Source organism: Pseudophryne corroboree, chromosome 9 (assembly GCF_028390025.1).
Source record: "Pseudophryne corroboree isolate aPseCor3 chromosome 9, aPseCor3.hap2, whole genome shotgun sequence".
Lineage (NCBI taxonomy): Eukaryota > Metazoa > Chordata > Amphibia > Anura > Myobatrachidae > Pseudophryne > Pseudophryne corroboree.
In genome coordinates, this window is record NC_086452.1 from 298457121 (window position 1) to 298481151 (window position 24031).

Below are 24031 nucleotides of genomic sequence, written 5' to 3' on the forward strand. Positions count from 1 at the left end.
TAATCTCTAAGTGCAGGAAGACGCGCCATTACAGGAGACGGAGCTTCTCCTCAGAGTGGATCCAGCACTCACCAGCGCCATTTTCTCCCTGCAGAAGCATCAGAACGCTGACAGGGAGCGCTGCCTTCCACATAACTCCAGCTATCCTCTGAGGTACCAGGATTATACACAGGGGGGAGTGTGAATTTATGATCTGTTTATCCTGTTAAGGTTACTCAGTCAGAGCCGTGCTGTTACCATAGAAACCGCTCACAGGGGAGCTGTGTGGCTGGTTGCCTTATACTCTGTGACTCTCTGAAGGTATTCTGGCGGAAAACTGTGCTGACATTTTCCTGTGTGTGTGTGTAAACCAATTTACCCTATTTAAGGGACTTTGGGGCAGATTTATTAAGCTCGGTGAAGTGATAAAGTGGAAGGTGATAAAGTACCAGCCAATCAGATCCTAACTGCCATGTCACAGGCTGGGTTTGAAAAATGACAGTTAGGAGCTGACTGGCTGGTACTTTATCACCTTCCAATTTATCACTTCACTGAGCTTAATAAATCTGCCCCTTTGTCCTGTACTGCAGAATGTATATCTTCTCCTGGGGAGTCTATACCATGTTCAAAACTGTACAAATTCCAAGGCTTCGGCGGCAGATCCCCCTGGGGTGGCCTCCATAAGGTGTACTTTGAGTTATATTTTTTAAATATATCCCATACTAGGAGGAAGCCGCAGTTTTGGAGTAGTTGGGGATTAAAATCCCACAGCTGTGCCTCTCGCCCCACTTGCGTACCCTAACAAGCGTACACTTACCCATATAATGCATGACATATGAGGGGGGAAACATATGTTTGAGGCTATTAGGGATGAGGAATATTATTTTTATATATCTATAATACACTGCTCAAAAAAATAAAGGGAACACTGAAATAACACATCCTAGATTTGAATGAATGGAATATTCTTATTAAATACTTTGTTCTTTACATAGTTGAATGTGCTGACAACAAAATCACACAAAAATTATCAATGGAAATCAAATTTATTAACCCATGGAGGTCTGGATTTGAGTCACACTCAAAATTAAAGTGGAAAAACACACTACAGGCTGATCCAACTTTGATGTAATGTCCTTAAAACAAGTCAAAATGATGCTCAGTAGTGTGTGTGGCCTCCACGTGCCTGTATGACCTCCCTACAATGCCTGGGCATGCTCCTGATGAGGTGGCGGATGGTCTCCTGAGGGATCTCCTCCCAGACCTGGACTAAAGCATCCGCCAACTCCTGGACAGTCTGTGGTGCAATGTGGCGTTGGTGGATGGAGCGAGACATGATGTCCCAGATGTGCTCAATTGGATTCAGGTCTGGGGAACGGGCGGACCAGTCCATAGCATCAATGCCTTCGTCTTGCAGGAACTGCTGACACACTCCAGCCACATGAGGTCTAGCATTGTCTTGCATTAGGAGGAACCCAGGGCCAACCGCACCAGCATATGGTCTCACAAGGGGTCTGAGGATCTCATCTCAGTACCTAATGGCAGTCAGGCTACCTCTGGCGAGCACATGGAGGGCTGTGTGGCCCCCCCAAAGAAATGCCACCCCACACCATTACTGACCCACTGCCAAACCGGTCATGCTGGAGGATGTTGCAGGCAGCAGAACGTTCTCCTTGGTGTCTCCAGACTCTGTCATGTCTGTCACATGTGCTCAGTGAGAACCTGCTTTCATCTGTGAAGAGCACAGGGCGCCAGTGGCGAATTTGGCAATCTTGGTGTTCTCTGGCAAATGCCAAACGTCCTGCACGGTGTTGGGCTGTAAGCACAACCCCCACCTGTGGACGTCGGGCCCTCATACCACCCTCATGGAGTCTATTTCTGATCGTTTGAGTAGACACATGCACATTTCTGGCTTGCTGGAGGTCATTTTGCAGGGCTCTGGCAGTGCTCCTCCTGTTCCTCCTTGCACAAAGGCGGAGGTAGCAGTCCTGCTGCAGGGTTGTTGCCCTCCTACGGCCTCCTCCACGTCTCCTGATGTACTGGCCTGTCTCCTGGTAGCGCCTCCATGCTCTGGACACTACGCTGACAGACACAGCAAACCTTCTTGCCACAGCTCGCATTGATGTGCCATCCTGAATGAGCTGCACTACCTGAGCCACTTGTGTGGATTGTAGACTCCGTCTCATGCTACCACTAGAGTGAAAGCACCGCCAGCTTTAAAAAGTGACCAAAACATCAGCCAGAAAGCATAGGAGCTGAGAAGTGGTCTGTGGTCACCACCTGCAGAACAGCTCCTTTATTGGGGGTGTCTTGCTAATTGCCTATAATTTCCACCTGTTGCCTATTCCATTTGCATGTGAAATTGATTGTCAATCAGTGTTGCTTAGTAAGTGGACAGTTTTATTTCACAGAAGTGTGATTGACTTGGAGTTACATTGTGTTGTTTAAGTGTTCCCTTTATTTTTTTGAGCAGTGTAAATACCTTCCCACTGTTAAGGTCGTTAAACTCCTTAATTAGGAAAACCTGAGTACAGCCTGAGTTATTATCCACATCCCTAAAGAGTGTGTAAATTGTCAAGGGTTGTGTTACCTGTACCTGGTACAACCTCCATAAAGGCTGATCTCTAATACTGTACACTGCTGCAGGTGTGACTCGGAGACCCACTTTTGCGTACATCTCTGGGCTATTGTAACGTGGTCAGGCTCCTTACTTGATGATTTAGATTCTGTGTAGAAGTGACTTGTATTTGTTTCTATGTCACATACAGGATTCTACAGGCTTCACGGCTAGACGCCATGAAGGAGATTGACCTGCATAACGCAGGGACCACTGCTCTGGCAGTTTCGACACGCAGGGGACGGTGGCTACACCAATGGACTGCAGATACAGAATCCGAGTAAGGTATGACAGGTCCGCAATTCATAGGTAAGACCCTGTTGTGATGCACGGGATTATCCATGTCAACTGCGGGTAAATCGGTATGTCTTCCTTCCTCAGCTGCACAGACCAGGACATTTTATCCTACACCTACACTGCAATCCCTTCGAACCGCAAAGTTCAAACATGATTCCACATATTCCTCTACTTCCTTTAGAGGACGTTGGGGAAATCCAGAAAACCTGCACCTCCAGGTTCCCAGGGACGGATTTCAGATTCAGCCTTTTTCAAACCCTTCGGATTGTCGGTGGACCTCACTGCCTGGGGATCAGGCAAGTGGGTGCGAGACTGAAGAGATTTGGTAACACATCTGGGCGATATCCTGCCAAGACCCCTGGAAACAGTTGGGTTGCCCAAGGGTGCAGACTAGAATTTCTAGTATTCCCGCATCACAGATTATTCAAATCAGACTTCCTAGCTTCTCAGGCAGAAAGTGCACTACTGCTGGAAGCTATCATAACATTTGTCAAACAAATGTCATTATTCCAGTTCCACCTCATTTAAGTAACGGGGTTACTATTCAAACCTAAGGTCATTGATTCCCTACTGGTGGGTGTTCGATTCAGGATGGAGTCTTGGAGTGGTGATCTCTGATCGAGAGATAGAGGAATTCCTTGTTTCCCGGGATATCAGGGTTGTGTACTTCACATTCCAATCTGGCTGCCTCTCTAGTCTTATCTAAAATTGCACTACAACTATGTCACTTCCAGTTCCAAACACTGAGCTTGGCTTCTACGCAACACCAGGGGTGTTCATCAGGGGCATGGCAGCCTTTATGCTCCCGCTGCACAAACCAGTAGTGGTCATAATTCCATATCGGGACGACCATAACATCCTCCAGGGAGCTGTTGTTATGGAGTGTTGCTTTCTCAAATCATCTGTCCCGGGATCTTGGGTGGATCCTGAAGGTTCCAATTTCGCATTTGAAGCCGATAGGGAGGCGTTCCTTCCTGGGGATGCTTCTCGACACGGTAGTACAGAGGGTGTTGCTACTGGTGGAGAAAGCGTATGTGATCCAATCAATGGTCCGAGATGTCCTGATGCCAGCCCGGGTATCGGTTCATCTGTGCATTCGCCTTCTGGGAAAGATGGTTGCCTCCTAAGAGGCTCGACAGTACGGAAGATTCCTTGCATGGTCTTTCCCACTGGATCTCCTGGTCTTATGGTCAGGATCTCATCTTCACATGCACCAGCGGATACGCCTGTTGCCGAAAGCCGGAATTTCACTCCTCTGGTGGCGGCAAACTTCTCACCTACTCGAGGGCCGCAGGTTCGAGATTTAGAATTGGATTCTTCTAACCACAGATGCAAGTCTCAGAGGTTGGGAAGCAGTTGCTCAGGGGGAAAATTTCCAAGGAAACCGGTCAGTTCAGGAATCTCTACTCCCAATAAACATTCTGGATCTGAAGGTCGTGTACAACGACCTTCTACAAGCGGCACAACTTCTGCAAGATCAAGCCGTTCAGGTTCAGTCGGACAGCGTCACAGCGGTGTCCTACATAAACAGGCAGGGCGGAACGAAGAGCAGGGCTGCAATGTCAGAGGTAACAATAATCCTCCTCTGGGCAGAGAGGCATGCGCGGGCGCTGTCAGCGTTCTTCATTCCGGGAGTGGACAACTATGAAGCAGACTTCCTCAGCAGACAAGATCTCCTTCCAGGAGAATGGGGCCTCCACCCGGAGGTATTCGCAGAGGTGACAAGCCGATAGAGTGTATCTCAGGTAGACGTGATGGCCTCTAGCCTCAACAAGAAGCTTCGGAGGTACTGTTCCAGATCGAGAGACCCACAGGCAGTGGCGGTAGACGCACTGGTAACTTCATGGATGTTCCAGTCAGTGTATGTGTTCCCTCAGCTTCCACTCATCACAAGGATTCTCCAGCTTATAGTAAGAACAAGAATTCAGGGTACCCTCATTACTCCGGACGAGCCAAGAAGGGCTTTGTACGCGGATCTTCTGTGATTTCTACTGGAGGATCAGTGGCCTCTTCCTTTTCACAAGGATCTTCTACAACAGGGGCTGTTCGCCTATCAAGACTTACCGCGGCTATGTTTGGCGGCAGGGAGGTTGACCGCCAGATCTTAGCTCGGAAGGGCATTCCGAAAAAGGTCATTCCTACCCTGATTCAGGCTAGGAAAGGAGTAACGTCAAAACATTACCATCGGATTTGGAAAAAGTATGGGTGTGAATCCAAGAAGTTTCCTATGGTGGAGGTTCAACTAGGACGGTTTTCTCCTCTTTCTGCAAGCTGGTGTGGATGTGGGCCTACGCTTGGGCTCCATAAAGTCCAGATTTCAGCCTTATCCATTTTCTTCCAGAAACTATTGGCTGCTCTCCCTGAGGTTTAGACTTTCTTGAAAGGGGTTCTGCACATCCAGCCACCATTTGTGTCTCCTACGGCACCTTGGGATCTTAATGTTGTGCTGCAGTTCCTGCAGTCGGATTAGTTTGAGCCTTTACAGGAAGTGGACGTCAAGTTTCTAACTTGGAAGGTGGTCCGATTGTTGGCATTGGCATCTACTCGACGTGTGTCGAACTTGGGGCATTGTCATGCAAGAGCCCCTACTTGTTTTTCCATGAAGATAGAGCTGAGCTCAGAACGCGTCAGCAATTTCTTTCAAAGGTTGTGTCAGCTTTTCATATCAACAACCTATTGTGGTACCAGTGGCTACTGACTCCTCAATTGCCTCTCAGTACATGGATGTTGTGAGGCCTTTGAAAATTTATGTGACAAGGACTTCTCGTCACAGGTAGTCGGACGCTCTGTTTGTCCTTTATGATCCCAACATGGTTGGGTGTCCTGCTTCTAAGCAGACATTTGCTCACTGGATCAGGTTTCCTATCCAGCATGCTTATTCTACGGCAGGCCTGCCGTGTCCAAGATCTGTTATGGCCCACTCTACTCGTACAGTGGGTTGTTCCTGGGCAGCTGCCCGGGGTGTCTCGGCTTTACAGCTTTGCCGACCAGTTGCTTGGTCGGGGTCGAACACGTTTGCTGAAGTTCTTCAAGTTCAATACTTTGGCATCTGAGGGCCTAAAGTTTGGTCAATCTGTTCTGCAGGATCCTCAGCACTCTCCCTCCCGTACTGGGAGCTTTGGTACATCCCCATGGTACTAAATGGAACCCCAGCATCCTCTATGACGTAAGAGAAAATAGGATTTTAATTACCTACTCGTAGTCCGTAGAGGATGCTGGGCGCCCGCCCAGTGCTTCGTTTTCCTTCGTTGCTACTTGGTTAAGTATTGGTTCAGCTGTTGCTGTTCCTCTTTCATGCATGGTTAGCATGGTTTCTTCAGGTTACATGCTGATTGGCATGGTTGCTTCCTGTTTCATGCTTGATAACATGATTTCTTCGTGTTGCGTGTTGGTTGGCATAATTTCTTCATGTTTCATCCTGGTTAGCATGATTTTATTCTTGTTGCCTGCTGGTTAACATGGTTTCTTTATGTTACCTGCTGGTTGACATGGTTTCGTCATGTTTCATGCGGTTTTGCATGAAATCTTCATGGTGCATGCTGGTTGGCATGGTTTATCCATGTTGCATGCTGGTCAGCATGTTTTTTTAAATTCGGTGTGAGCTGGTGTGAATTTCACCACTATCTGTATTTTCTTCTCTGTAAGTATGTCCGTCTCCTCGGGCACAGTTTCTAGACCGGGTGTGGAGGGAGGAGCCGGCCCACGCTGTTAAGCTCTTGGGGTGCCGGTGGCTCCCAGGGCACCTGTCTGTACCCCATGGTACTAAATGGAACCCCAGCATCCTCTACGGACTACGAGAAAAGGATTTACTGATAGGTAATTCAAATCCTATTTTCTCACGATCAATTAGCCGTTTGCATAATTCTTCTACAGTAGGCTGTAGTACATAGCAACTATTCATAAAATGATTTAAAAAGTGTAGTTTCTACATCATTTTATGGAAATAAACTTGATACATAGGCACAGTCTACAATTACTATTGCATACATTTAAAAGTGTTTTTGTTTCCAGATACTAATCCCAATGGCCAGTACGTAGCAGGCATCTATGTTACATTCTTTTCAGTCTTGCCTGACTCTCCTCCTCCTCTAACTCGCCTGTGTAAGAGGAACCCAAAGTCATTGCTGTCAATCATCCATAAGACGCAGTCTCTGGCCAATCAGAGTTGTACAGAGGGCATGTCTGCTCAAAGCAGCATCCTGCAGGCAAAGTTGCCAAGTCTGCTAATAACAAGTGGAATTGGGTTTGTGTTTTGTTTTTCAAGTTGCTTGTTATTTTTGATGGTTGCTTGTTGCTTGTTTTTGTGCTTGTTTTTTGTCTTTTTTTATTGTTATAATAGTGTGAACTAGAGGAAAGGGAGGGTAAATATAATGACAGGGGGAGGGTGTGTATAATTTAATATAGGCCCTCATTCCGAGTTGTTCGCTCGCAAGGCGAATGTAGCAGAGTTACACACGCTAAGCCGCCGCCTACTGGGAGTGAATCTTAGCTTCTTAAAATTGCGACCGACGTACGCGCAATATTGCGATTACAAACGAGTTAGCAGTTTCAGAGTAGCTCCAGACTTACTCTGCCTGTGCGATCATTTCAGTGCTTGTCGTTCCTGGTTGACGTCACAAACACACCCAGCGTTCGCCCAGGCACTCCCACCGTTTCCCCGGCCACTCCTGCGTTTTTTCCGGAAACGGTAGCGTTTTCAGCCACACGCCCCTGAAACGCCGTGTATCCGCCCAGTAACACCCATTTCCTGTCAATCACATTACGATCGCCGGAGCGAAGAAAAAGCCGTGAGTAAAAATACTTTCTTCATAGTAAAGTTACTTGGCGCAGTCGCAGTGCGAACATTGCGCATGCGTACTAAGCGGATTTTCACTGCGATGCGATGAAAAATACCGAGCGAACAACTCGGAATGAGGGCCATAGTGTGAATTGAAGGGGCGTTAATTACGTGAAGATGGGGGATATGTGTGTATGTGGTATCCCACCTATAGCTGGCTATGGGGTTTTCTTTTCAGATCAGAAAAAAGGATTTAACTATATATGTTATGTTTTAGAGAAAATGCCTAGACATGATACATTGCATTGTCCTGCTTTACTATGGAGGTCTAGCCACTGTTCTAGACTGGGCTTCAGGTCCTGAGGGAGTTAACACAATCAGGAAGTCAGAGACTCTGCCTAGGCTCATAGTGGAGGACATGGATTGGACTGTGTAGAGCCAGAAGGGAAAGGAGGGGTGTGGAAAACAGCCTGTGTGTGCGTGGAGAGACAGACAAGCAGGAGTGAGGACTCTGGTGCTGCACTAGTTTTGAGCTTGCTTTTCACTTATCGGTTGCTTGTTTTTTAGAGTTGGCAACACTGCCTGCAGGGATTAAGTTCACTTTTGCAGCCAGTAACAAAATGTAGACGGATTGTACTGGTCTGCAAGCCGGAGATTCATTGTTCCAGCTAAAGTATATACAAACACTAAGGAGAAGGTGACGGCTGCGGGCATCTCGGAACACAGCGATATTTATTCCTCTTCCCTGGCTTCTTTCATCTGGCCCCCAACGCTCTACAGGCAACTCTGGAGCTGCGGTCGCCTGATCCATCAACAACAGTCTTTTTGGAGTCATTTACTAATGATCGCTGGATTTATTGCATATTTTAGAACATCTTGTCATCAGAGAGGCCAGCAGCTGGTTCCATCTATGGAGGAAGAAAAGGTCGGACAAAGCTAATTTGGGATTTACGAGTTACTCTATTGAAAGTGAACAGAAGAAGTCCGAAATTTAGAACGTTACTATTCAAAGTGTTGAGCTGACCGGTAAATGTATGTTCTGTTTATGCTGCTTACAATTCACCCTTATATTTAGTTTACTAGTTTAGGTTCAACAAATCATCCTTTGTTCCTAATGCTGGGTAAGTCCTGCTTGTATCCATGACATGCTGTGTTCTGGGAGAGGGCTATTGTAAATGAGTCTATAGGAATGTGTGTGTTGTTTGGGGGCTATACATTGTGCCCCTGCACAGATTGCTCATTTTAAATGTGTTTGTTCCTAAATTATTTGTGTTATCCTGTATTCAGAGTACATTTCAAGACACTAGAATTATAACCCCAAGGGAGTACTTTCAATTTGCATGGTGTAAACAGTATTTTGTTTATTTTTCTGTGTATGTGATTGCTATAATTTTTTATTTGTTTTTGTTTACATGTAAACATTTGACATTTCCAAATATTTAACATTTGTTTATAAAGTTGACATGTTTATATTTTAATTAACAAAACTAATGAAGCCAGAACTAATAAGCATAGTTACTATTATACTATTATATTTTAAAATGATAATGTAATATACAATTCCTGATTAGTTATCGTGGTTAATTTTACTGTAAAAAAAAAGTTGAATCCCATAAATTATAGTAAAATGTTCAAATGTATATTACAGGTTGAGTATCCCTTATCCAAAATGCTTGGGACCAGAGGTATTTTGGATATCGGATTTTTCCGTAGTTTGGAATAATTGCATAAAATAATGAGATATTATGGAGATGGAACCTAAGTCTAAGCACAGAATGCATTTATATTTCATATACACCTTATACACACAGCCTGAAGGTCATTTTAGCCAATATTTTTTATAACTGTGCATTATACAAAGTGTGTCTACATTCACACAATGTATTTGTTTCATATACACCTTATACACACAGCCTGAGGGTCATTTTAATACAATATTTTTAATAACTTTGTGTATTAAACGAAGTTTGTGTACATTGAGCCATCAGAAAACAAAGGTTTCACTATCTAAGTCTCACTCAAAAAGTCCGTATTTCGGAATATTCCGTATTTCGGAATATTTGGATATGGGATACTCAACCTGTATACAATATAAATTTTAACTACAGTCTATACCAGTGGTTCCCAAACTTTTTTGAATCGCGGCGCCCTAGAGTATCGGACTATTTTTCACGGCACCCCTAGGCCAAAAGTTTCTTATTGAGAAATTTAGAAATAAATATTAACTTAAGTAAATTGTGTTTATATGCCATCCTTAGGTTCACTTGTGTGGTAAGGGACAGGATTTGCTTCTGTTTGGCCACATATTATATGACTGGCAGCCGCCAGCACTGGTTTTGCCTATTACGCTGACCATAAATAATTTGAATTGGTCCTGGACCACCAATCCAAGGCACCCCTGGAAGTGTCCCTATTTATTTATAATTATTGTCAAGGAAAGGAAATAGAAATATTGAAGTAAGTACTTGCTCACTAGGCCTAAATTAATAAAATGATGGATTAACTTTCACAAGTGAAGATACAATAACAGTATTATATTGTACCGTAGAGCCCTGTTTATAAGCATAAAAATATTGGATGTGTGTAATACAAAATTATTTTGTGGCTTATCACACATTTATTTAGGTGTAGGCTATACCTTTCCTCTATTTTTTTTAAATATATTTTTATTTATAAAAAAAAAAATCACAAACATACATTTTTAATTACACAGACAAGTTTGTTAACCAGCTTTTGGTTAATCTGTGTATTGTACATGTTGTATGCTTTTAAAATGTTTAATGCAATATATACTTTTAGCTACTATTCATTATAGATATACTGTTCCCTAGGCAACTTATTCAAAGAAGGATATTGGCATTGCAGCCAAAGTAATATCCTCTCTAAGGGGCCTATGCTCGGCTCCCTGGTGATGCTTATTGCATCGTCGGATAGCCAGGATGCCTGAACCCGCATTGCTTTGTCACATATTTTTTTATTTTGTAGCAAATCCGCTACTGGAATCCAGGCTTTCAGAGCACAAGCCTGGATTCTAGCCATGCGTTCTAAACAAAATGTAAAAATTTTTAAGAAATTAAGTTTGAAAACATTATTTAAAAAACCTGTATTTGTTAACAATAGAAAAATGCTTTATTTTACGCCTAACTATGCAGTCAAAATATAAGCAATGAATGCATCTCATGTCAATGCCTGATTGTTATGTACAGTAGTTACTTGTTACTGACATACAGTACTTGGTGGGCTTCACTGGTCAGCTCACTAACCTTAAAAAAAGATACACATTACCTTTTCTCAAACGTCCTAGAGGATGCTGGGGACTCCAAAAGGACCATGGGGTATAGACGGATCCGCAGGAGCTTGGGCACACTATAAAGACTTAAACTGGTTGTGAACTGGCTCCTCCCTCTATGCCCCTCCTCCAGACCTCAGTTAGACTTTGTGCCCAGGAGTGATGGGTCACACACTAGGGGAGCTCTCCTGAGTTTCTCTGAAAGACTTTATGTTAGGTTTGTTATTTTCAGGGAGACCTGCTGGCTACAGGCTCCCTGCAGCGTGGGAGTGAGGGGAGAGAAGCAGGACCTACTTCTTCTTAGTTTAAAGGCTCTGCTTCTCGGCTACTGGACACCATTAGCTCCAGAGGGTTCGATCACTTGGTGCGCCTAGCTGCTTGTTCCCGGAGCCGCGCCGTCAATCCCCTCACAGAAGCCGGAAGAAAGAAGCCGGGTGAGTATTGGAAGAAAAGAAGACTTCAGTGACGGCAGAAGACTTCAGTAACGGAGGTAACAGCAGCGGTAGCGCTGCGCTCCATGCTCCCACACACCAACGTCTCTGGCAGGGTGCAGGGCGCTGGGGGGGAGCGCCCTGTGGGCATGTTGCTGAGGGTCTCAAATGCTGGCGGGGGGACATATTTCGGTGCCTGGGCACAGGGTATGTCCACCCCGCCAGGGTGCCGCAGGGGGGAGCGTCAGCGGTAGCGCTGCGCTCCCTGCTCCCACACATCCCATCGGCCTGCTAGGGGGGAGCGCCCTGGGCTCCCACACACCAACGTCTCTGGCAGGGTGCAGGGCGCTGGGGGGGAGCGCCCTGGGGGCATGTTGCTGATGGTCTCAAATGCTGGCGGGGGGACATATTTCGGTGCCTGGGCACAGGGTATGTCCGCCCCTCCAGGGTGCCGCAGGGGGGAGCAGCAGCGGTAGCGCTGCGCTCCCTGCTCCCGCACTCCACCGGCCTGCAGGGCGCTGGGGGGGAGCGCCCTGGGCAGCATATAACTTGTGTAAATTTAGTAAATCACTGGCGGGGGGACATACTTCGGTGCCCGCCCCCGCCAGTGCGCCGCGAACGGGAGGGAGCAGCAACGGTAGCGCTGCGCTCTCTGCTCCCGCTCTCCATCGGCCTGCAGGGTGCTGGGGGGGAGCGCCCTGGGCGACATTGTTTGAAGGATCCTGGACTGGGGGAACATACCCGGACACCGGGTGTTTTCCCCCCGCCAGGGTACCGCAGCGTGTGCGCTGCGCTCCATGGCTCCCACACACCAACGGCTTCAGTGGGTGCGGGGCGCAGGGGGGGCGCCCTGGGCTGCGGTTGGACATAAAGGGGTTTATACAGGGGGTTACTCCCTGTATATAGGGTCCCCAGCTAGATTTTTATATATATATATATATATATATATATATATATATATATATATATATATATAATATATAATATATATATATATATTAATATATATATATATATATATATATATATATATAACAAGGAAGAAGCGGCGGCACTCAGAGACTTTCACTTTCAGAGGTAATAAAGCAAAAGGTGCATTTATTGGTCAACGTTTCGGGGGACGGACCCCCTTCTTCAGGACACTGCAAACTAGTGATTGTGCATAAAAAACAACTTAAATACCTTACCTTTACCGCGAACCTCTGAAAGTGAAAGTCTCTGAGTGCCGCCGCTTCTTCCTTGTTGTACATATTGGGGTTGCCATACCCCTAGGAGGGCACCGGAGCAATATCCCGCCGGGGACAACGGAGTGCCGGGCTGCTTCCATGTTATATATATATATATATATATATATATATATATATACTTAAGCGCGCCGGGAAGGGGCGGAGCTTAGCCCTCACAGGGGAATCAGCGCCATTTTCCTCAGATCCCCGCCAGGACTTGCTGGATAGTAAGTTGGAGGGGGGGGCACAGTGTTTTAAAAAGCTATATGGTGTCATATAGCCTTAGGTTTGATTATGGGCGCATAATCACTCTTACATTACATATATTCAATGTTTCCCTGTTTGTACCCACTATTGGTTAGTCGACATGTGTCGGCAGGTGTGAGGGCTTTGTCACAAGCTGCTGTGGGGATAACTGTCGGCTTCGCCGGCGCAAGGCGGTACTTGATTCGGGAAATTAAGTATTAGCAAATTGGTGTTTGTGTGATTAAAACAGTAAACACGATAGGGGAGATACAGTTGTTTGGGGATCAACGGTATTTCCTGGGTAAAGAAATTATCGGGCTGTTATGGCCTTGTACCTGTATATAAATATATATATATATTTTTATTGGTATATGTGGGGGGGGAGTCTTATCAAAATTGTATTTGTATCCTTCCCTCGGACCCCTCGGAGTTCCGTGATTATTGTTTACCCGCTTACTATTCCTTGCCGTCGACATTTACCAAGTTTCTGTCTACCTTATCGTTCCTGGTAGATCCACATCGGGGGCATGTCAGTACACGGTCATACACATTCACAACACATTACCGTCACTAGGGACCTGACAGGTCTGGACAATCCACTTGCGTATAGGTTATATCTATATGTGTATATATGTAGATATAGGTTTATATATGTATGGTTAGGAGGTATGTGTTTTATTGTGTATTACATGATGTATATCCATGGATGCTGAAATAATGGTGTTCTTATCATGTACTGGTCACTCTGTTGATTAAGCTCCAGATTGGCCGTGACGAGTTGATTCGATCCTCTCAAGGAGTCCGGGTATTATTCTCTTCACATCGCAGAGAGAAAATTATGACAGTCAACTCCTGGTCGACGCGGAGCCCGGTCGCAAAGGATCATACACAGGCAGCTAAGTGAAATTTTATTTCTATACTTTGACCTTGTTGCGCTGTATGCACTTGAGGGAGTGTTGTATACGGGTGGGCATCCGATAGAATTGCCATACCCAGTGTGGGTAGGCTTGCCTCTGTTTATTCTACCTTATAACATTACAGCAGGCTGTCACGTGACAGCAGGAGGTGTGACCGGAAAAATGCGGAGGATGTCTCCGGGAGATGCTGGAGGGAGGTGTAAAGCTGTTTGGTGTGGCCTCTGGTCAGTCAATCTCGGCGGATTCCACTGGTAAGTCTAACTGCGTGTGTTAGCCTCTTTAACAACGGTTGGTGACGCATTCTTTTGTGGGATGATGTCGTTTTAACCGGTTCGATACCGTCCTTTCTCTAACGTCCTAAGTGGATGCTGGGGACTCCGTCAGGACCATGGGGATTAGCGGCTCCGCAGGAGACAGGGCACAAAACTAAAGCTTTAGGATCAGGTGGTGTGTACTGGCTCCTCCCCCTATGACCCTCCTCCAAGCCTCAGTTAGGTTTTTGTGCCCGTCCGAGCAGGGTGCAATCTAGGTGGCTCTCTTAAGGAGCTGCTTAGAAAAAGTTTTTAGGTTTATTATTTTCAGTGAGTCCTGCTGGCAACAGGCTCACTGCATCGAGGGACTTAGGGGAGAGAAGTTCAGCTCACCTGCGTGCAGGATGGATTGGCTTCTTAGGCTACTGGACACCATTAGCTCCAGAGGGAGTCGGAACACAGGTCTCACCCTGGGGTTCGTCCCGGAGCCGCGCCGCCGACCCCCCTTGAAGATTGAAGGTCCAGAAACCGGCGGCAGAAGGCTCTTCAGTCTTCTTGAAGGTAGCGCACAGCACTGCAGCTGTGCGCCATTGTTTGTCACACACTTCTCACCAACGGTCACGGAGGGTGCAGGGTCGCTGCTGGGGGCGCCCTGGGCAGCAATGTAAATACCTTTTTATGGCTAAAAAAATACATCACATATAGCCCTTGAGGCTATATGGATGTATTTAACCCCTGCCAGATATTACAAACTACGGGAGAAAAGCCCGCCGGAATAGGGGGCGGGGCTTATTCTCCTCAGCACACAGCGCCATTTTCCTGCTCAGCTCCGCTGTGAGGAAGGCTCCCAGGACTCTCCCCTGCACTGCACTACAGAAACAGGGTAAAACAGAGAGGGGGGGCACTTTTTATGGCGATATTTTATATATTTAAGCTGCTATAAGGATACAACACTTATATAAGGTTGTTCCCATATATATTATAGCGCTTGGGTGTGTGCTGGCAAACTCTCCCTCTGTCTCCCCAAAGGGCTAGTGGGGTCCTGTCTTCGATAAGAGCATTCCCTGTGTGTCGGTACGTGTGTGTCGACATGTATGAGGACGATGTTGGTGTGGAGGCAGAGCAATTGCCGGTAATGGTGATGTCACCCCCCGGGGAGTCGACACCGGAATGGATGGCTTTGTTTATGGAATTACGTGATAATGTCAGCACATTACAAAAATCAGTTGACGACATGAGACGGCCGGAAAACCAGTTGGTACCTGCCCAGGCGTCTCAGACACCGTCAGGGGCTGTAAAACGCCCTTTACCTCAGTCGGTCGACACAGACCCAGACACGGACACTGAATCTAGTGTCGACGGTGAAGAAACAAACGTATTTTCAAGTAGAGCCACACGTTATATGATCACGGCAATGAAGGAGGCTTTGCATATCTCTGATACTGCAAGTACCACAAAAAGGGGTATTATGTGGGGGGTGAAAAAACTACCTGTAGTTTTTCCTGAATCAGAGGAATTGAATGATGTATGTGATGAAGCGTGGGTTAACCCAGATAGAAAAGGGCTAATTTCAAAAAAGTTATTGGCATTATACCTTTTCCCGCCAGAGGTTAGGGCGCGCTGGGAAACACCCCCTAGGGTGGATAAGGCGCTCACACGCTTATCAAAACAAGTGGCGTTACCGTCTCCTGATACGGCCGCCCTCAAGGATCCAGCTGATAGGAGGCTGGAAACTACCCTAAACAGTATATATACACACATACTGGTGTTATACTGCGACCAGCCATCGCCTCAGCCTGGATGTGCAGTGCTGGGGTGGTCTGGTCGGATTCCCTGACTGAAAATATTGATACCCTGGATAGGGACAGTATTTTATTGACTATAGAGCAATTAAAGGATGCTTTTCTTTATATGCGAGATGCTCAGAGGGATATTTGCACTCTGGCATCGAGAGTAAGTGCGATGTCCATATCTGCCAGAAGAAGTTTATGGACGCGACAGTGGTCAGGTGATGCGGATTCCAAACGACATATGGAAGTATTGCCGTATAAAGGGGAAGAATTATTTGGCGTAGGTCTATCGGATCTGGTGGCCACGGCAACTGCCGGAAAATCCACCTTTTTACCTCAGACCCCCTCCCAACAGAAAAAGACACCGTCTTTTCAGCCACAGTCCTTTCGGTCCTATAAGAACAAGAGGGCAAAAGGACAGTCATATCTGCCCCGGGGCAGAGGAAGGGGTAAGAGAGGGCAGCAAGCAGCCCCTGCCCAGGAACAGAAGCCCTCCCAGGGTTCTGCAAAGCCCTCAGCATGACGCTGGGGCTGTACAAGCGGACTCAGGAGCGGTGGGGGGTCGACTCAGGAATTTCAGCGCACAGTGGGCTTGCTCACAGGTGGACCCTTGGATCCTGCAGGTAGTATCTCAGGGTTACAGGTTGGAATTCGAGAAGTCTCCCCCTCGCCGGTTCCTAAAGTCTGCTTTGCCAACGTCTCCCTCAGACAGGGCGACGGTATTGGAAGCCATTCACAAGCTGTATTCTCAGCAGGTGATAGTCAAGGTAAAGCTACAACAGGGAAAGGGGTATTACTCCACGCTATTTGTGGTACCGAAGCCGGACGGCTCGGTAAGACCTATTCTAAATCTGAAATCTTTGAACCTGTACATACAAAAATTCAAGTTCAAGATGGAATCACTCAGAGCAGTGATAGCGAATCTGGAAGAAGGGGACTTTATGGTGTCCCTGGACATAAAGGATGCTTACCTGCATGTCCCAATTTGCCCTTCACATCAAGGGTACCTCAGGTTCGTGGTGCAAAACTGTCATTATCACGCTGCCGTTTGGATTGTCCACGGCACCTCGGGTCTTTACCAAGGTAATGGCCGAAATGATGATTCTTCTGCGAAGAAGAGGCGTATTAATTATCCCTTACTTGGACGATCTCCTGATAAGGGCAAGGTCCAGAGAACAGCTGGAGGACGGAGTAGCACTAACCCAAGTAATGCTGCAACAACACGGGTGGATTCTGAATTTTCCAAAATCTCAGTTGACCCCGACAACACGTCTGCTGTTCCTGGGAATGATTCTGGACACGGTTCAGAAAAAGGTGTTTCTTCCGGAGGAGAAAGCCAAGGAGTTATCCGAACTTGTCAGGAACCTCCTAAAACCAGGAAAAGTGTCTGTGCATCAATGCACAAGAGTCCTGGGAAAGATGGTGGCTTCTTACGAAGCAATTCCATTCGGCAGATTCCACGCACGAACTTTTCAGTGGGATCTGCTGGACAAATGGTCCGGATCGCATCTGCAGATGCATCGGCGGATAACCTTATCGCCACGGACAAGGGTGTCTCTTCTGTGGTGGTTGCAGAGTGCTCATCTGTTAGAGGGCCGCAGATTCGGCATACAGGACTGGGTCCTGGTGACCACGGATGCCAGTCTGAGAGGCTGGGGAGCGGTCACACAGGGAAGAAACTTCCAGGGAGTATGGTCAAGCCTGGAGATGTCTCTTCATATAAATATACTGGAGCTAAGAGCAATTTACAATGCTCTAAGCCTGGCAAAACCCCTGCTTCAGGGTCAGCCGGTGTTGATCCAGTCGGACAACATCACGGCAGTCGCCCACGTAAACAGACAGGGCGGCACAAAAAGCAGGAGAGCAATGGCAGAAGCTGCAAGGATCCTTCGCTGGGCGGAAGATCATGTGATAGCACTGTCAGCAGTGTTCATTCCGGGAGTAGACAACTGGGAAGCAGACTTCCTCAGCAGACACGATCTACACCCGGGAGAGTGGGGACTTCATCCAGAAGTCTTCCACATGATTGTGAACCGTTGGGAAAAACCAAAGGTGGATATGATGGCGTCTCGCCTCAACAAAAAACTGGACAGGTATTGCGCCAGGTCAAGAGACCCTCAGGCAATAGCTGTGGACGCTCTGGTAACACCGTGGGTGTACCAGTCAGTGTATGTGTTTCCTCCTCTGCCTCTCATACCCAAAGTACTGAGAATTATACGGCAAAGGGGAGTAAGAACGATACTCGTGGCTCCGGATTGGCCAAGAAGAACTTGGTACCCGGAACTTCAGGAGATGCTCACGGAAAATCCGTGGCCTCTACCTCTAAGACGGGACCTGATTCAGCAGGGACCGTGTCTATTCCAAGACTTACCGCGGCTGCGTTTGACGGCATGGCGGTTGAACGCCGAATTCTAAAGGAAAAAGGCATTCCAGAAGAGGTCATTCCTACACTGGTTAAAGCCAGGAAGGAGGTGACTGCACAACATTATCACCGCATTTGGAGAAAATATGTTGCGTGGTGTGAGGCCAGGAAGGCCCCCACGGAGGAATTTCAACTGGGTCGATTCCTACATTTCCTGCAAACAGGATTGTCTATGGGCCTCAAATTGGGGTCCATTAAGGTTCAAATTTCGGCCCTGTCGATTTTCTTCCAGAAAGAATTGGCTTCAGTTCCTGAAGTCCAGACTTTTGTAAAAGGAATACTACATATACAGCCCCCGGTTGTGCCCCCAGTGGCTCCGTGGGACCTGAATGTAGTTTTGGATTTTCTCAAATCCCATTGGTTTGAGCCACTCAAATCGGTGGATTTGAAATATCTTACATGGAAAGTAACCATGCTACTGGCCCTGGCTTCAGCCAGGAGAGTATCAGAATTGGCGGCTTTATCGTATAAGAGCCCATATCTGATTTTCCATTCGGACAGGGCAGAACTGCGGACGCGTCCTCAGTTTCTGCCTAAGGTGATGTCAGCGTTTCACCTGAACCGGCCTATTGTGGTGCCTGCGGCTACTAGCGATTTGGAAGATTCCAAGTTGCTGGACGTTGTCGGGGCATTGAAAATATACATTTCAAGGACGGCTGGAGTCAGAAAATCTGACTCGCTGTTTATACTGTATGCACCCAACAAGCTGGGTGCTCCTGCTTCTAAGCAGACGATTGCTCGTTGGATTTGTAGCACAATTCAACTTGCACATCCTGTGGCAGGCCTGCCACAGCCTAAATCTGTCAAGGCCCATTCCACAAGGAAGGTGGGCTCATCCTGGGCGGCTGCCCGAGGGGTCTCGGCATTACAACTCTGCCGAGCAGCTACGTGGTCGGGGGAGAACACGTTTGTAAAATTCTACAAATTTGATACCCTGGCTAAAGAGGACCTGGAGTTCTCTCATTCGGTGCTGCAGAGTCATCCGCACTCTCCCGCCCGTTTTTGGGAGCTTTGGTATAATCCCCATGGTCCTTACGGAGTCCCCAGCATCCACTTAGGACGTTAGAGAAAATAAGATTTTACTTACCGATAAATCTATTTCTCGTAGTCCGTAGTGGATGCTGGGCGCCCATCCCAAGTGCGGATTGTCTGCAATACTTGTACATAGTTATTGTTACAAAAAAATCGGGTTGTTATTTGTTGTGAGCCGTCTGTTCAGAGGCTCCTACGTTTGTCATACTGTTAACTGGGTTTAGATCACAAGTTATACGGTGTGATTGGTGTGGCTGGTATGAGTCTTACCCGGGATTCAATATCCTTCCTTATTGTGTACGCTCGTCCGGGCACAGTATCCTAACTGAGGCTTGGAGGAGGGTCATAGGGGGAGGAGCCAGTACACACCACCTGATCCTAAAGCTTTAGTTTTGTGCCCTGTCTCCTGCGGAGCCGCTAATCCCCATGGTCCTGACGGAGTCCCCAGCATCCACTACGGACTACGAGAAATAGATTTATCGGTAAGTAAAATCTTATTTTTTCCTTTTCTGGGTAGTCAGTGAAAGGTGAAAAGGTAAGAGTTCTGCAGCCTTGTTAGGTTCGCAGAAGTGGATGTCGTTTTCTGTTTCCTCCACATCCACCACTTGTCGCTGAGTCTATCGGGCTGGTCCCCGCTCCGGCGGGCACTTGTCTACTATGTTTTAGTTGGTCCGGGAATAGACTGGGACCTGTGGGTTATTTAAAGAATCCACACGGGATCATTTGGAGTTACGGTTGTTTCCCCTTACTGTTTTTCTAATAGTTCTTGCCGTTCCATTCTGGAAGGGAAGATAGTACACGGCGCCGTACAGAGGGGCGTCAGGATCAGAACATTGTCCGGTGGTCCCTGTATAAAGGGGCAAATCGTTGTTTCTCTCTGACTGATCTTCGACACAGGGATTGGCTGTTGTTTCCTACAACACAGAGGTTGGAGGTGTTTTGTTCAGAGTTGATAATGTCCGGTAAAAGTTCGGGGTTGTTTTCCATGTGAAAAGAGGTCTGAAGATCCAGGGTTGGATCGGTTTTTACTGTGACACTTCATCAAGGTGTTCAGTTACTTAACTGGTTGGCTGCGGCTGGAGAGGCCTTTTTTGGTGAGAGGCTTTATTGCCCGAGTGGTTTCAAGAGACCAGTTGAAAATGTGGTCCGGGTCTCACCTGCACACGCTCATGAATATAATCGTAACGGCCAGGACATCACTCCTGTGGTGTCTGCTCGGTTCTCTCCTTCTAGAGGGATGAAGGTTCGGGTTCCGGGGGTAGATCCTGGTGTCCGTGCATACAGATCTCCGAGACGGAGGAGCAGTACTTGCAAGGGACGTGTTTCCAGGGGATAGGGCCGAGTTGGAAAGCTTGTCGGTTATAAACTTTCTTGAACTGAGTGTTAGTTTTGACAAACGTAGTCTTCGTGTTCTGCCCGTGTTAGTTCTGTTAGACGGCTTGTCAGCAGTGGCATAAGTAAACCGCTATGGCGGAACAAGGAACGCAGCGACAAAGACAGAAGATGCTCTGTTTTGCCGTTGGATGGAGAGTCTGGTAAATGCTATATTAGCAGTTTTCGTTCCGGAGGTGAACGACGGGGAAATAGATTTCCTCTGCTGACGCGATCTCCATCCGGGAAAAATTCGGTCGTCGTCAAGAAGTTTTCACAGGCGTGACAAGTCTTTGAAGATTGTCGAAATTGGATATGTTGGCGTCTCACCTCCAGGAGAGGCCTCAGGGATATTGTTCCAAGTCAGGGGACGCTTAAGCTATAGCTGTGGACAACCTTGTGTGACACCGCGGTTTTTAGTCGGTCTAGGTGGCCTCTCCACTTTCCTTTTTGGTGAAGGTGATAAACGTGGGATGACCAAAGGTTCAGGCGATCCTCTTGGATCCGGTCTAGCAAAGGAAGGTTTGCTATCCAGGTTTTCATGCCTTACTCATAGAAGATTCCTGCCATCTTTCTCTACGTGAGGATCTGTGACAACAAGATCAGGGCGTGTTTCAAGGCTTACCGCAGCTGCGTCTGACGTTGTGGCGGTGGAATGCCATATCCTAAGCCGAAAGGGTGTTCCAGTGAAGACCTTTCCTCAATTCGTCAAGCTAAGAAAGAAGTAACGGCTAAGCTTTACCACTGTAGTGGGCGTAACTGTGTTTTGGGTGTATCCAGGAAGGCTCCTATGGAAGTCTTTCAGCTAGGTTGGGTTTATCCATACTTTACAAACCGGTGTGGCTGCCAGTTTAGAGTTGGGAGTGTGGCCTAATAATTTCTCTACAAGACTTTCTCTCTTGGAAAGTGGTCATGCTCTTGGCTTTGACGTCCGCAAGGCAGGTGTCGGAAGTGGTGGTTTTTGTCTCACAAGAGCCTTGTTTGATCTTTCATGTGGATTGAAAGGAATTGAGAACTCGGTTAGTAGTTTTGCCGATAGTGTTTTCTGGGTTTCGCAGATTTTGGCCTATTTTGATGCCGGTGGTTACTTAGGCATTAGCTGATTCAAATTCACTCGATGTTGCTGGGGATTTGAATATTTAGGTCGCCATTTTGGTTCAGATTGGAGAAACAGGGGCTCTGTTTGTCTGATATGTTCCCAGTATGGTTTGGGTGACTGTGTTATGCAGTCAGTTACGCGTTGGATCTGTGATGCTATTGGGCAGGTTCGGTCTACGCCTGGATTGCCGTCCCCGAAGTCGGTGGAGGCCCATTTACTGGGAAGAGGGGCTCCTCTTGGGCAGAGAACCGAGGAGTCTCGGCGGTTCAACTCTGCTGAGTGTATACTTGGTCGGGTTCAGACGCGTTTGCTATGCTCTACAGGGTTGATACTCGGGTTGTGGGGGACCTCCTTGTTTGCTCAATCGGTGCTGCAGAGTTGTTCGCACTCTCCCGCCCGTTCTGGAGCTTTGGTATTGACCCCATGGTCCTTTTGGGGTCCCCAGAATCCTCTAGGACGTTTGAGAAAAGAGGATTTTGGTACTTACCGGTAAATCCTTTTCTCTTAGTCCGTAGAGGATGCTGGGCGCCCGTCCCAGTGCGTACTGTGTCTGCAGTTATTGGTTTTGGTTATACTTTAGTGGTGTTTCTTCTCTGTCAGGCTGTTTCTGACGATATTCAGGCCAGGGCATGTGGTGTCTTATTATTGGTTGTGTTGACACACAGGTTGTGTTACATATTCTCTCAGCATGTGGCTGTGTCTTTTTCATGCCGTAGGCTGGTTTTCTATTGAAGGCCACGTTCTGCGGTATGTTCGTGGTGTGAGCTGGTATGACACTCACTGTGTTTATAAATTATTTCCTCGAAATGTCCATCTCTCCTGGGCACAGTTTCTAACTGAGGTCTGGAGGAGGGGCATAGAGGGAGGAGCCAGTTCACACCCAGTTTAAGTCTTTATAGTGTGCCCAAGCTCCTGCGGATCCGTCTATACCCCATGGTCCTTTTGGAGTCCCCAGCATCCCCTACGGACTTAGAGAAAAGGATTTACCGGTAAGTACCAAAATCCTCTTTTAAGCTAGCCATACACCAGAACGATATCCTTCCAACAGCCAACTTTTTTAGCTGGCATGCATACATAGACGGGTAGTCTTCAGTTTGCCGGCTGTCGGGATCCCGGCGCACAGTATACCGGCGCTGGAATCCCGACAGCCGGCATACCGACACTTTTTCTCCCTCTTGGGGGTCCACGGCCCCCCTAGACGGAGAATAAATAGCGTGCCCACAGTGCCAGCAGCGTGGTGAGGGCAGCGAGCCCGCAAGGGGCTCATTTGCGCTCACCACGCTGTCGGGATCCCGGCGCCGGTATGCTGGTCGCTGGGAGCCCGGCCGCTGGCATACCCTACTACAACCTACATAGACATCCCCATTGTCAGCAACACAGTGTTCGCGGATGAAGGGAGTAAAGCTGGGTACATGCTAAACAAAATGTCACTGATCCTGCGGCTCAGAGCAACATATCCGGTACATCGTCTAGTGTGTACTCATGATATGTACTCCCACGAGTCGCAAGCAACACCCTTCATCGACCTTGCAGCAGGGTCGAGGGGGGAAGTCGATAGCGATGACCTGCTGCAGAATACAGCATTTCACATGTCTCCCCACCATCTGACCCTGCATCGGCAAGTGTGTATACACTTTCTTTATGCACGGTCTTGTCGGCAGCGATGTCAGGCTGGGTACACAGCTTAATCTTTGAGATGCTATAGGAATCTCCAAGTATTGATACATCTCTCCTACAAGGAATGGCCTAGGTGAACATGTTGGTTGGTTTGGTTTCTCAAAATTCTAAATGGGATCTAACTAGCTCCGGTTCCATCTGCTGTGACTAAAGTCTATGCGGGAGAGGGAGAATCCCCAGTTCCTGTATTCATGTTCTCAGAAGGAAGATGGTGCTGCGCCTCTATAGCTAGGGGACAGGTGAATCAAGCTGCTAGGAGGGTGGGTGTACTACAACAACCACAAAAGAACAAAAACAGAGAAAATGGGAATCTCCAGCGCTCTCCTCACCCTATAAATAACATGTAATACTCATTAGTAAAAAAAATGGAAATATTTATTTTATAGATCTGATAAAATATAACTGAATGCATATGAATCAATATATACAATGAACTAATAAAAATCGTATTGGGGAGAATAGTGACTCCTAATACTGGTATACAACGTAAAACATGTAGACTCACAACATATAACACAATGGTTAAAAGATGTGCACTCTCCGTGTAGTGGGATTGCTTGTACATATATAGAATAAAAAGTCTCCAATAATATAAATTGAAGAAATAGGG

General features: G+C 47.1%; 1 long non-coding RNA gene across 1 annotated transcript in view; it reads left to right on the forward strand.

The window, feature by feature from the left end:
* The first annotated feature begins 8079 nt into the window (after positions 1 to 8079).
* Positions 8080 to 24031, forward strand: part of LOC134958053 (uncharacterized) — a 218097-nt gene continuing 202145 nt past the window's right edge. The window contains exon 1 of the long non-coding RNA XR_010186856.1: positions 8080 to 8702. This is a non-coding gene — a long non-coding RNA (uncharacterized LOC134958053). The remainder of the gene's footprint in view (positions 8703 to 24031) is intronic.